Genomic DNA, 12,838 nt, shown 5'->3' with positions numbered 1-12,838 from the left:
GTGCTCAATGTGCTCTACCTCATCAGTGTGGTGGGTGGTAGGGTTTTCGAGCCAACAACTTGAATTTTAACTACATGCACAACAATTAAGATGGTTAGGACACGCACAGACACTGAGACAAAGGACTTATATATTATATTGCCGCAAAATAATGTGGCTTGCATGAGCAAAAAGCTACAAAGTTGCAAGAAGCTAAAGCTTCTTGCATGCTCGGGCTTTGGGAAAAATTGGGTTAGTACTTTTCTTGGGGTCCCGAAGAGGCCCATCCTCCACCTGCCTTTTCTTCTTCTTCTGCAGCTCTCTTGCAACAAATTGGAGGGTCTCTTCTCTGGGTCCAACTCCTCTTCAGTATGTACACCTTGGTCGATGCGGCTTGGCTCTCCAGTTGGAGTACTAACATGACTTAATGTCTTAATGACATCAGTACCTGGGATAGCAATAGGAAATCAAGTTAGGAGCACAGGTAGTTAATATGATCACAATGATCATGGATAATCATGTCTGAGGATAACATGTTATAGCAACCAAAATTACCTTGTGTGATCTAAGAACCAGGTGTCTCCCTCTCAGGATGCCTCCATCACCAAGCACATCAGTTTTTTCAGCAGACAGACTACAACCACCCACCATGTTTTTGTATTTCATCATCAAGACGTCTAGGTCAAAGGGGGCGTCCACATCATTTTTGGATGAGGTGGAAGCGACTGGGTCCACCCCCTCGCCAGACAATTACTGTACATATCAAAAGTAGCATGAATCATGTCCTATGAAAGAGGCATGCCTTACCTATGGACTCCTCATATGCATTCCCAAGTGCCCAACATCTTGCTACAAGTGGTATCTCCCACGAACAGTCCGGAACAATGCACTTGGGCTCAATCGCACAAACAATGGAAAAGCAAAAGGGGTGGTACTTGTGGGCACATGGCAGATAATAAACGCCGACTGCATGTTTGCTTGACAGTAGGCCACAGGCCACACAAGATCCACTAATGAGGACAGCGTCAGCACCTAGGACAGACTTGGCAGGCGGGGTAGGCACTAGAAGGGCTCTCCCCTCTCTCTTCAAGAAAGTGCATGCCTCCTTCACGAAGGAGGCCTGTCTCCTCAACTCACATAACACATGCTCCATTTCCTCAACCGAAGCCTGCACATAATGAAAAACAACCAGCCATCAGAACTTTCAAGCATGTGTAAGTGGTTTGAGCACATGTCAGTGGTCTGTGCAGTGCCCTAAGGTCTAAGCACCAGTGAGTGGTCTAAGCACTTGAAAGTGGTCTAAGCACTTGCAAATGATGCAACCACTTGCAAGTGGCTCTTCCAAGTGTTTTAAGCACCTGTTAAAGGTCTTAGAAATTGTATGTGCTTTGTGCTTTTGCTAGTGTTTTAAGCACTTGCAAGTGGTATGAGCACTTGGAAGCGGTATGAACACTTGCAAGTGGTCTTGAACTTCGCTAGTGGTCTAGGCACTTGCAAGTGGTATGAACACTTGCAAGTGGTCTTAGAACTTGTAAAAGGCATGAAAACTTACAAGTGGCCTTAGCACTTGCAAGTGGTATGACCACTTGCAAGTGGTCTTAGCACCTTCAAGTGGTCTAAGCACTTGCAAGTGGTATGAGCACTTGAAAGCGGTATGAACACTTGCAAGTGGTCTTGAACTTTGCTAGTGGCCTAGGCACTTGCAAGTGGTCGTAGAACTTGCAAAAGGCATGGCCACTTATAAGTGGCCTTAACACTTACAAGTGGCCTTAACACTTGCAAGTGGGGTTTACTAGGCCACGATAAACTAGTTTCTCGGTTGAACTATTTATGCTCTTGAGCATGATTGGGCAAATCCCCATGATATTGGGTTATTCATGCGTTCTTTATATGGCACCAGGGCTTTCCATAAGTGGCTCCATTGCTGAGAAATAGCCCCACCACATAGCAAGAATGCATTTTGAGAGCTAGTGAATGGAGTGGTTAAATTGATCAAATTTTTGGTTTTTGCAAGAAAACAGTAGATAAAAAATCTGAAAACAACTTTAATTTTGTTGCATATTCTTGTTTTTGTTACATGTTTTTGTTATGTTAGGAATTTTGTGTTCACTTTTTCATTCTCCTTAAATTGTGTGTTGTTTGGTTCCTGCAATTCAAGTTTTTGGGTCAATTTTTACACTTTCTATTTTTAGTTATTTTTTAATTTTACACATAAAAAATAGTAAATTGGGCTTTAAATTTAAGAAATTAGGTGAAATAGACCTTAAATTTGGTTTTTGGGACGTAGAGTTTATCTAAATTTGGACTCCTTACACGAAGAAATTGGGTTAGAAACAATGATTTGGGGTAGGATTTGAAAACTAGAATTATTTTTGTGTTTTGCAAGTTTTCTGCATTTTTGCATTAGTACAAATTACATAGATTAACCTAGCTAATCCACCTATAATTTGGGCCACAAGTTTTAGGTCTTTTCGTTGGCCCCATTTAATGCATGCAAGATTTAGGCCTCAAGTCAAAAAGGGAATCTTGGAAAACTACAAAAACCTGACCATCCCCTTTCAGGTAGTTGTGTTGTGGACTGAAAACCATAAACCACAAATCAAAAACCGTAAACCACAAACTAAAAACTCTAAACCACAAAGGCTAAAAGTGAAAAAAAGAAAAAAAATAAAAAAGAAAAAGGAACAAAGGAAAAGGGAAAAGATAAAAGGCTACTAGGCAAGAAAAGAAAAGCTAGCAAGTGAATTTTTTTGAAAAGTGCACGTTGTTTTAAAAAGTGCACGCACAAGTTTTCCTATTAGGTTTTAGGCCATGGGGCGATCATTTTAGCACACTTGATACAAAAACCAAAAAATTTACAATTTTCCATAGTTAAGGCAACCATTATAGGAAACCCTCTACCTTCTATTTCAGTCACTCCAAAGTTGGCTTAACCTTCACCCTCATGTGTTGGTTGTGTTGTGTTACAAAAAGTGAGGCCTCCTGCCCTTTATATAGGGTTCACCAAGGGCTAGGGTTGGGCCAACCCTAAATCCTTTCTCCACCCATATGCCCACTTAGTAATATCTTTGGTACCATCTCTTCCATAGTGGCTTCGTGCACCACCCTTGTTAATCATTTGCTTTGATGAAACCATCTTCTTGCAAAAGACAAACTTCAAGTGGGATTTGGATGTACTATTCTTCATTACATCGGCTTCATTGGTTGCATCTTCGTGCTTCTCAAGTCCTTTATCATGGTAGACACGCTTCATGCGTACATGTCTCATTCCAATCATGCTAGCTTCCTTAGTCCAACTTCCACATAGACTAACATAAGGCTACCACCCATGTTTCAATAGCTTATGCATGTGTGCTTCTCAATATGCTTCTTGCTTCCACCTTCCACTTCATCATGATGCATAAATATATACACCAATGTGGACATTGATTTAGGAGAGGTCTTACCACTTGTTTATCAACACAAGGGTAGTGCTAACTCCATCACAATACGATAGATGACTTTCATGCATATGAGCTCATAAAAAAAAGGATGGGATTTCACGCTTAATGCGCCAATTTTGCTTGGTTTCAGAAATTGTGCATACCTTTCACTTCCCAAGTGAGAACAGCAAAAATAATTTCTTCCTCCACTTGCTTTGAGCTTGAAAGAAATGAGGGAAAAAAACCTTTGTAGAACCTCTGAGGACTTAGAGAAAACCTTAGAGTAAAAAGGTTTAAAGAAAACCTTGTAGAAAGGTTTTAAAAAAAGAACTTGGAAAAGGTTTCAAAAACCTAGTAGTAAGTGAGGTTTTTTTTTCTTTTAAAAAACACCTTGATGAAAAAAATAAGACAAGGTTTTGAACCTTGGAAAATGTTTTTTTTTCTCTGCGTTGTGCGTTTTTGTTGCTGTGATGCTATGTCTTGATGCAGCTATGTCGGCTGTTATGTTGTTGTTGTGCTGCAAGGCTTGCCTTGTGTTGTAGCAAGCAAGGCTATTACTTATGCAATAGCAGTTGGTTGCTCAAGGCATTGGACACAACGTGACGGACGAAAACAAGCGACAGACAGTAGGCAACGGCGACGACGGACGACAATGGAGCACCTGCAGACAAATGCGACGGCTGCGTCCTGTGTTTGCTGAAGCATTGTAGCGTTGCCTTGCTTAGCGGAGTTATAGTAAGAAGGTATTGCCAAAGCACTTGTGATGGATGTCAATAGAACCTAGCGACGGAAGGCAACGGACGGAACGTCGACAGCTGACGAAAAAAACGCAAGGAAGGGGACTGACGAAAAAACGCTGCTGATGGACGGAACAAGGCTGCACTTTTTTTAAAAAAATTCGCCTATGTTGTTGATGATGATGCTCCCTAATTTGATAGGGGGAAGAGGAAAAAACCCAGTCAACCTTCCACACCTTCAACTTCAACTGTCACAAAAAAGCTTCTTTGGATGGCTCCAAAGCTTTTGAAGAGGATCATTGATAGAAAACGCTGACGACCAAAAAAACCAAAAAGGATCACCTTCTTCTTCTTCTTCCAAGCTTCAAGAACTTGTTGATGATGATAGAATCTCCTCTTTGTTGAAGCTCTTTTGTTGCCTTCCTTCTTGACGCCTTTTTACTTCTCACCTTCTTCTACCACCGTCCTTGATGAGGATGTGAATGGCTTATGATAGTGAGAGAGAAAGAAAAGGGGATTGAAGGGGAACTTAGCCTTTTCAAGGCTCTGATACCATGTCAAAATAATGAGGAGTATGCACAACAAAAGCAATAGTTGATGGTGGCAAGATAGAGCAACATATATGAGAGAGAGCAAGAAAGATGTATAAAAAGCTTCTATATTGCCTTCTATTTCAACCAGCCGGCAGATGGTACTCTAACTTGAGTGTTTAGTGATGTAGCCAAGCCATCATACTTATGTGGAGGAATCCGGATAGAACTAGTGTGTGTAATCCCTATAGAAGCCATTTGATCTCATAGATTTTTTATCCATGAGATAAATGCTTTGGTAGCTTCTCCTCTTCAACAAACTTTTCAGCAGCAGCAACCTGATTCTTCTGGTTCAAAATCCTGTTCGGATTGTTTTGCGAGTCTCATAATGATTTCTTAGTATGATCTAAGCCTCTGCATCCTTGGTAGTATGTTGAATTAGAGTGAGAATAGAATCACTTACACTGGTGATGATGGCACAAAGTGCGTTAGCATTGTGCCTTATCCATGCGCAAAGAAGTGTAACATCTGGTGAAAGCATGTTTGCAGGGTTGTTGATGTCAGGACTTCCCAATGGTTCTGCATCCATTCCCGTAACAATTTCAAGGATCTCATGAGTCTATAATGGCATTGATTTTGAATTTCTAGAGAGTGTAGTTTTCCCCATCAAGCTTGACTTTTGTGAAGATAGGTGGACGAATACACAAGACTGGAGAGCAGTAGCAGAGATAGAAGCCATAACTCCTAGGATTATATGAAAATAAAGATTAAACTTTATGCACTATTATTGCTAAGAAAACCTAAGCTCTGATACCATAAAATAGCACAATAGAAAGAGAGATAGTAAGACAAAGCACAATAGACAATGCAATAGATACGCAATGGAGAGAAAGAGAGATAGTAAGACAAAGCACACTAGACAATGCAATAGATACACAATGGAGAGAATTAAAAACCAAAGAGGTATAAGTGACGGTGCTGTCCACCTGTATGCTCTCAAGTAGATCTTAGATGGCGATCTAGACAGACTCTGGATGGAGGATGCACGAAGTGTAAAGGAGGGTGGATACTCCACAAGCATTGGATGCCTTAGCTCATGGCAACCGTGTCCATACATAGTACTGTAGGCGGTGTGGTAGAGACGTATACAACAAGGGCAGTTACAATGCATAGACACAGTCACCGCTCGCATATCAAGAACGTGGCTCACGAACCACCACCGACCACCGCCCACTACTAATGATGGACCTAGTATCAGAGGGAATATTCTAGGGAATATTCTTGGGACCCCTTGCCGGGGTGATGCCCCGAGCCCCAGCTAATGCTTGTACCCCTGACCATCTCCTAACCATTATCAATGGTCACAATAATGACCCCATTGACATCTAAGACGAGGTTCCCACTAAAGATATATGCACCATGGCTACTCCTCATAATGGGGGCCTAACAAATGTGCATTATACATCAAAGTGAGATACATGCTGAGAGGCATGCATTGTGTGTATACTAATGGTAACAACAAAAGCCGTCCAACTAGAAGATAATATAATGGTCAAGGGAACCAAAGCATCACATTATAAATCTATTGCTTCCTGAGTCACAGGACATAGCACTTCTATCATTGTCCGGTCAAGACCCAAAACTTCAGTGATTCTGGACCACCTAATTGGCTCCAAGAGAGTAATGAATATCTCTTCTATTCCCAATGCAATAATCCAATGTACAACATTAAGCTCTGGTCTGCTTATACAAAGGAAAGTTAACTAAAATTATATGTAGGTTAGATTTCCATTCATTCATGCCTCTCGAGAGAAATCAACACAAAAATAGGCATTCATGTAACACAGAGTAGCAACAAGAGATGGCCAACCCAGAAGATATCCTCTTTCAAACATTGTTATACATACACACATCCATCCTAGGGAGAATCCCCCTTTAGCTCCTTACACAAGTACTATCCGTTTTCAAGAAACTATTACAGATCAACAACACTGACTCATATGAGTCCGTACAGAAGGAAGAAATCCTAATTGTGGCTAGATGGACTAATTGGCCATCAACACCTCACGACCATGGTGGATGCTGCATTAGCAGAGTGAAGCCCACATTTGAATTTTGTTTTGGTTCTGGACTATGTTTCAGTCTATAGACTGTGTCTTAGTCTTTGGATTGTGTTGTTCAGACAACTCATGGGCGGTCCCACCCTACTTTCTCCAGGTCGAGATGTGCTATAGTGTTCCTAGGTAGTGTCCCTAGCAAACTGAATGGTCCTCTTTAGGCTGCAATTTGGCTCGTATACTCTCCTCTGATTGCTAACTGAGACATGTCCTAGTCCTTGGTCTTCTCATCTACCCTCCTAAACTACACCTCAATCGCCCTTGCATTCTAGTACTTGGCTTTCGCTCTTGCCATAGCGGCTACTGCTATGTCGGCTGCAAAGGTGTGGGGTTCTGTGTGCTCCAGAAAGATGGCATCATCTTCAAAAATTGTATGTTCTGGTTCTCATTTTCCACCTCTACTTACCTGGATCCATTTCTAACCATAGGGTGTTATTTTTGATTGGTCTAATTATGTCACTCCCTATGATATTTTTGCCAGCATACTCCATTGCTGAGGGGCACTGCCAGTGTTGCTCCTTGTTTGAGTTGTTGCCTCCTCACCCGGATTTTCGTGTCGTAATTTTCCCCCACTTGGATACATCCTTTTAGTCTTCACCACCACCAGGGGATTGGTTTGTGTCTTTTCATCTTGATTCAACCTCCGCCCATAGGCGCTTCCAACTTTTTGATGAAATCAACTATTTCCTTTTAGTTGGAAGGCCTCATGGGTGGCGGATGTGCGGTGCTCACCAGTTGTTGGATACATTGTAGTGTTGTTTCCTTCCACGCATTTAGGCTTTACTGTCCAAATTCTTCCAACAGCTTTGATTGCCACTCCTATTTAGCATTCTTCTCCTAGTTGGCCTAGCCTTGGAAATCCAGAATCATCTTATCCTTAGACTATAATTCCTTGGCATGAGATCTTCTCCAGGCATCCATCTGTTCTATTTTCTTCTTGATTTCTACATTGGCAGGTGTCAATGCTACATTGAGCTCATTGATGCTCATTTTTCTAGACTTGCCCTTTGTCACTCTTGTGGGAGTGGGTGCTTCTACCTCTTTCATCACGGCTTTGATGGTATGGGCATCGTTTTTCTATTGCTCTTTGTATTCTTGAATGAGCACCTCTAGTTTTTTCATCTAAACTTGTAGTGCATCGTCATCATTCATTTTCTCTTTAAATTTATTTGTGGCTGCCCATGCATGTTTCCTTAGCTCATTTGTGGGGATCTGGTCTATTGTTGAGCTAGTCCATAGCACTATATTCTTGCCTTTGCCTTTTGCTTCTGTACTGGTTTCTTTCCTTGTCCTTTTAGGACTCCAAACTTCATTTTCCATACCTCCAGATCCTACCGTAGCTCAGCATTTTCTTTTTTTAGTTCTTTGGACTATTTGCTTCCATTGTTGCCTCATGTTTCCTTTTCAACTCCACTCGAGGCTAGGGCATCCAAAATCTTTTCAAACTTCAGTCTCGATCTCATAGCTAGATTCAGTTACCCCGGTCCTCTATCCAGAGTCCTCTCTCCTCCATGATGTGGAATTATCTATTTGCAAGTAGGTGTGGATGCTCGAGGGGTTCACCTAAAAATATCTAAGTATAGCATGTGAGTTCAAGTGAAGGGGTTTTTTAATTCAAAATTTTAAGGTAAGTTTATAGATATACATCTGCAGGAGGGTCTTTTCTAATTGATTTTGAAAAAAAACCCGTAAGTCCATAAAGAAAAGTGGGTCATTTTATTCGTAAAAAAATTATAGGTAAGGGGTTTTTTAATACACCTTGAACACACGTGATACATAGGGTTTCTTAGTAGTGCACTCCCCAAGTGTGGATGCTTTCATCCCACTGATATCAATTTCTCCAAATATGCCCCCACGCCGCCTCCTTAAGGTCTTCCAGTGCATCTGTCTCCCCCTTCCATTTTCTCAGCCTCTAGCTCATAGACCTATAGATACTGTTCGACATCCACAACGTCACCAGTCAGCGTCTCTGCCTTCACTAGGTCTACTTTGTCTTTGTTTGCCATGTTTTAGACATCTATTATTATCTTTAGGTGCTACTCCCTATGCTTCAGTGCTCATTTTTTGCTCTACATATGGCTCTATTTAGCTTGGCCTACATGCACTGGGCTTCGTGGTCTTGTTTGGCCATGTTTCTTTTTAATGTTTCCACCTCCTATCCTAGCCCTCTATTGGCCTCTTGGAGCTCTATTAAAACTGCCTTTGTTGGCTCTCCACCTCCTATCCTATCCCTCTATTGGCCTCTTGGAGCTCTATTAAAATTGGCCTCTTGGAGCTCTATTGGCCTCTTGGAGCTCTATTAAAATTGCCTTTGTTGGCTCTCCACCTCATTGGCTTCCTCTCTCCTCCTACATAGTTCTTCCTATAGTGTTTCTTGCTAGCTCCTCAATTCCTACAATTCCTTTGTGCTCTAAGCACATGCCACATCCTTTTCTATGATAATTGTTTGTAGTTTGGACATTTCTTTTAGGCCATTTGTCATGCATCTCTGTAGGTAATTTAATGCTCCTTGCACCCTTTCCATTTCTATGGTTTTTAGAAAACTAGACATGCCTGGTACCATTGGAGCTAGGTTGGGCATGGTGGGTGAGGGAGCTACATCTCCAGGTGTATTGTGAGACGGTGGATTCCAACACAATGATGCCCATCAAGGGAAGTTGATAATGGGTGGAAGTTTCTTGTCGGGAGATTTTTTGCTGGTGCTATTGCTCTAGTCTCTGGGTTAGCAACACGAATCGGCCTAGTGTAGTTGGATCCTCCTCCATCTGTTGACTATTGGGTACCTCCATTCTCCCACTATATCCTCCTCCATCTTTTGACGGTTGGGCATCTCCATTATCCCAATAGATCCTCCATTAAGTAGCTTCCCATTTTTGGTACTGACCTTCCTTTCCCCAAACTCAAACATTTTTTTTTGCCCTATCTTATGGTGGTTGCCTCTATTGGTTCCAAGGTCTTTCCAAATGGCATAGTAATTTTAGATTTCCCAAGGCGTGGTCCTTTGTGCCTTCCACCTTTTCTCTTTATAATCCTACTTGAAATCTATCTTTGAATAGGGCCTTGAGATATGGCCCCATCTTGGTTTTGGTATTATGCCTTGTGAGCTTGCATCTGCTCTTTGAGGTTGTAGTAGAGGACTGCTGTCCATGCCACATGTGCGCCATCCTCTATAACTTTCACCATCCCAAAAGCTTCCTAGACATGTAGTAGGGTTGGTGTGTGAGGTTGATCATCTCCACCCCAAACTTCATCTGCTTTTTCCTATCCTCATCAACATTTTCAGTTATCTTATATTCCTTTACCTTGTCTTCTAGTGGGCTGAACTCCATGATAAGATCTTTATCTTCTGCTAGCTAGTTTTGATCTCCCCCTCTACTCTGGCAAGTGGAACACTTCAAATACATACATGGGTGTGAAATCCTTGTTCTCCCTTGAGGGTGCGTGATGATGTTAGAGTGTTGAAGCTGCTCTAACTCTTATCTTGTCTTGAAATTATGCTGCAACTCTTTCCAAGGTAGCCTTGTAAATTCCTTCAAGCCCATCTTCTCCAACCATTTTGCATGATTGTCTACTTCTTTGTACAAGGTGGATGATATGTACTTGAATTCAACCCTCCTTGCAAACAACACGTAGCTAGAGGAAGGTAAGAGAGAGAAAGGAACACAACAAAGGTTAGTGAGAATAGAGAGAAAGGAACATAGCAAAGCTTAGTGTTTCACAGTAGAAAAATGAAAATCAAGCAAGGCATGAGTTTGAACGAGAAACTACAGTGCACCTCAACCATTGTGGTGGCACACGTTTCCCCTTGGTATGGCCATAATTGCTTGATTCTTTCATGATTCTTCAAAATTATTTTTAGATATGGCCTCTTAGTCCTTATTACACAAATTATGAGGTTGATTATGATTGGGTAGTGGTGGGAAAAGATTGATGTGACACCTTTCCCTTTCCATCCATGTATTCTTTACGGGGTGCCACCATTGGTTTTCTTGCCGCCTCCATGCGATTGCCAGTTGGCTCTTCCCTTTCTATGCATGCTGAAATTACTCATACATCAATAGTTTCTAAATTTAGATTTTGTGCTTCTCCTTTTTCACTCTTTCTAGAATCTTGTCCCAATTCAACTTCAGATCATGACTGGATGTGGATTCTGTCCCTTGGAAGTTTGGAACCTTTGTAGTTCCTGATGTGCTTGTCCTTCTTGTGTCCTTCCCATTCTGACACCCTTCCATGATATGTCTTTAGGCTATATTTATTGACCAACCTCTTTAACTTCTCTCTATATAGGCTTGCTAATTCTAAAGTTCCTATCCCCATTTTATTGACAATCGTGTATGGGCCTGTCCATCTCATTTTGAGTTTTCCTGGGTGAGGTCTCATTCTTGACGAGAATAACAAAACTCCATCTCCTTCCTCAAACATTCTAAATTTTCCATTCCTGTCCACTTGGAGCTTTCTTCTCTTTTGAACAATTTCAACTGTCTGTGCACTATACAATCTCTTTTCATCTAATTTTAGGAGTTGTTGAATCCTATGAATTTATGATTCTTCTAGGGTTAACCTTTCTGCCATGGCAATTATGAGACTTTGGGTTAGGAAATCCATAGGTACCACTACTTCCAACCCATACACCATGCTAAATGGTGTGAGTCCAATTCGTATTATTGTAGGCTATCCTAAATGCCCACAATGTTGAATGATGTTTGGTGTCCCAATCTATCATATTCTCATTCTTTGTCTTGATTCGAATTCCTTTCAGGATTCTTTTCGTGGATTTTTCTTGTCCATTGGCATGTGGGTAATAGATTGTTGATTTTTCGTGTATTACCATGTGCTACTTTGGTAACCTCTTAATCACTTCATTCAAGAAATGGCTTGCTTGGTCACTGACTATCTCAATTGGACATTCAAATCTTGTCATGATTGTTTCGTATAGAAATTTGGCTACTGATGATGCCTTGCAATCTTTTGGAGCTTTGTTAGTCTCTTAATCACTTCATTCAAGAAATGGCTTCCTTTGTCCTTGGGGGGTTCACTATATGTAAAGCCTATGTATCACGTGCACTCAAGGCCTACTTTAAAAATCCTTTGTGTGAATTTTTCATGAATAAAACACACCCTTTTTCTATTCAACCTATGAATACACCCTTTAAATGGTACTCTTCTATATGCAAAAAATTTGTAAAAAGGGGATTTTAAAAATCCCTTCTATTGAACCTATGTGCTACAGTTACATATTTATGAGTGACCCGCCCCCTGAGCCTTTGTCATGATTCTGCTTTGTTAGCCTCTTAATTACTTTAGTCAAGAACTAGCTTCCTTGGTCACTCACTATGTCAATTGGATATTCGAATCTTGTCATGATGTTTTCGTATAGAAATTTTGCCTACTGATGATGCCTTGTAGTCTTTTAGAGATTTTACTTCCACCCACTTTGTGCAATAATATGTGGTAACAAATATGTACTTGTTTTGTGTCCTTTGAGCCACTGGATTAAATGGGCCTACAAAGTCCAAACCCCATTTTGGAATGGCTCGAGTGGTAGTATAGGTTGTGAGGCATTAGGACTCTTACACCACACTTCGATACATATGAAAAACCTCTCACCAAAGGTGGGAGTGGATGAAGTGTGTGATGATCGTGCATCAGCCATATCTACAAACACAGATATAGCATCAGTAGGTTTATGAGTGACAGGTCAATCTAGTTCCTGATTGTATACAGATATTTCTACTCTTAATGTGCTCTTTCTCTTTTTACTATTTTTTGTTTTTCTTTTCTTTTCTTTTCTATGTATGAAGCTATATATATACATCCCCTTGAATTTGGCAATTACATGGTCAGGGGAGAAGGTTAAGGAGGAAGCAATAGAATGTCGAGCGTGAGTACATGCTCCCCCTTTCCTTGGTTAGATCATATTTTCTGCAATGATGTTGCAGCCTCTTGGAACCAATTTGTCCAGCGGGTCATAGGTGGTGATGTGGGCAGATAGCTTTTTATGACCCTTGTGGCCACATCAAATTGCAGAGATGCTAGTGTACACTCCCATGAAC

The sequence above is a fragment of the Cibotium barometz genome, chromosome 51 (genome assembly GCF_041138505.1).
Source record: "Cibotium barometz isolate CiBa-2024 chromosome 51, ASM4113850v1, whole genome shotgun sequence".
In the NCBI taxonomy this organism is placed as follows: Eukaryota; Viridiplantae; Streptophyta; class Polypodiopsida; order Cyatheales; family Cibotiaceae; genus Cibotium; species Cibotium barometz.
Note: the sequence above shows the minus strand (reverse complement) of the source record.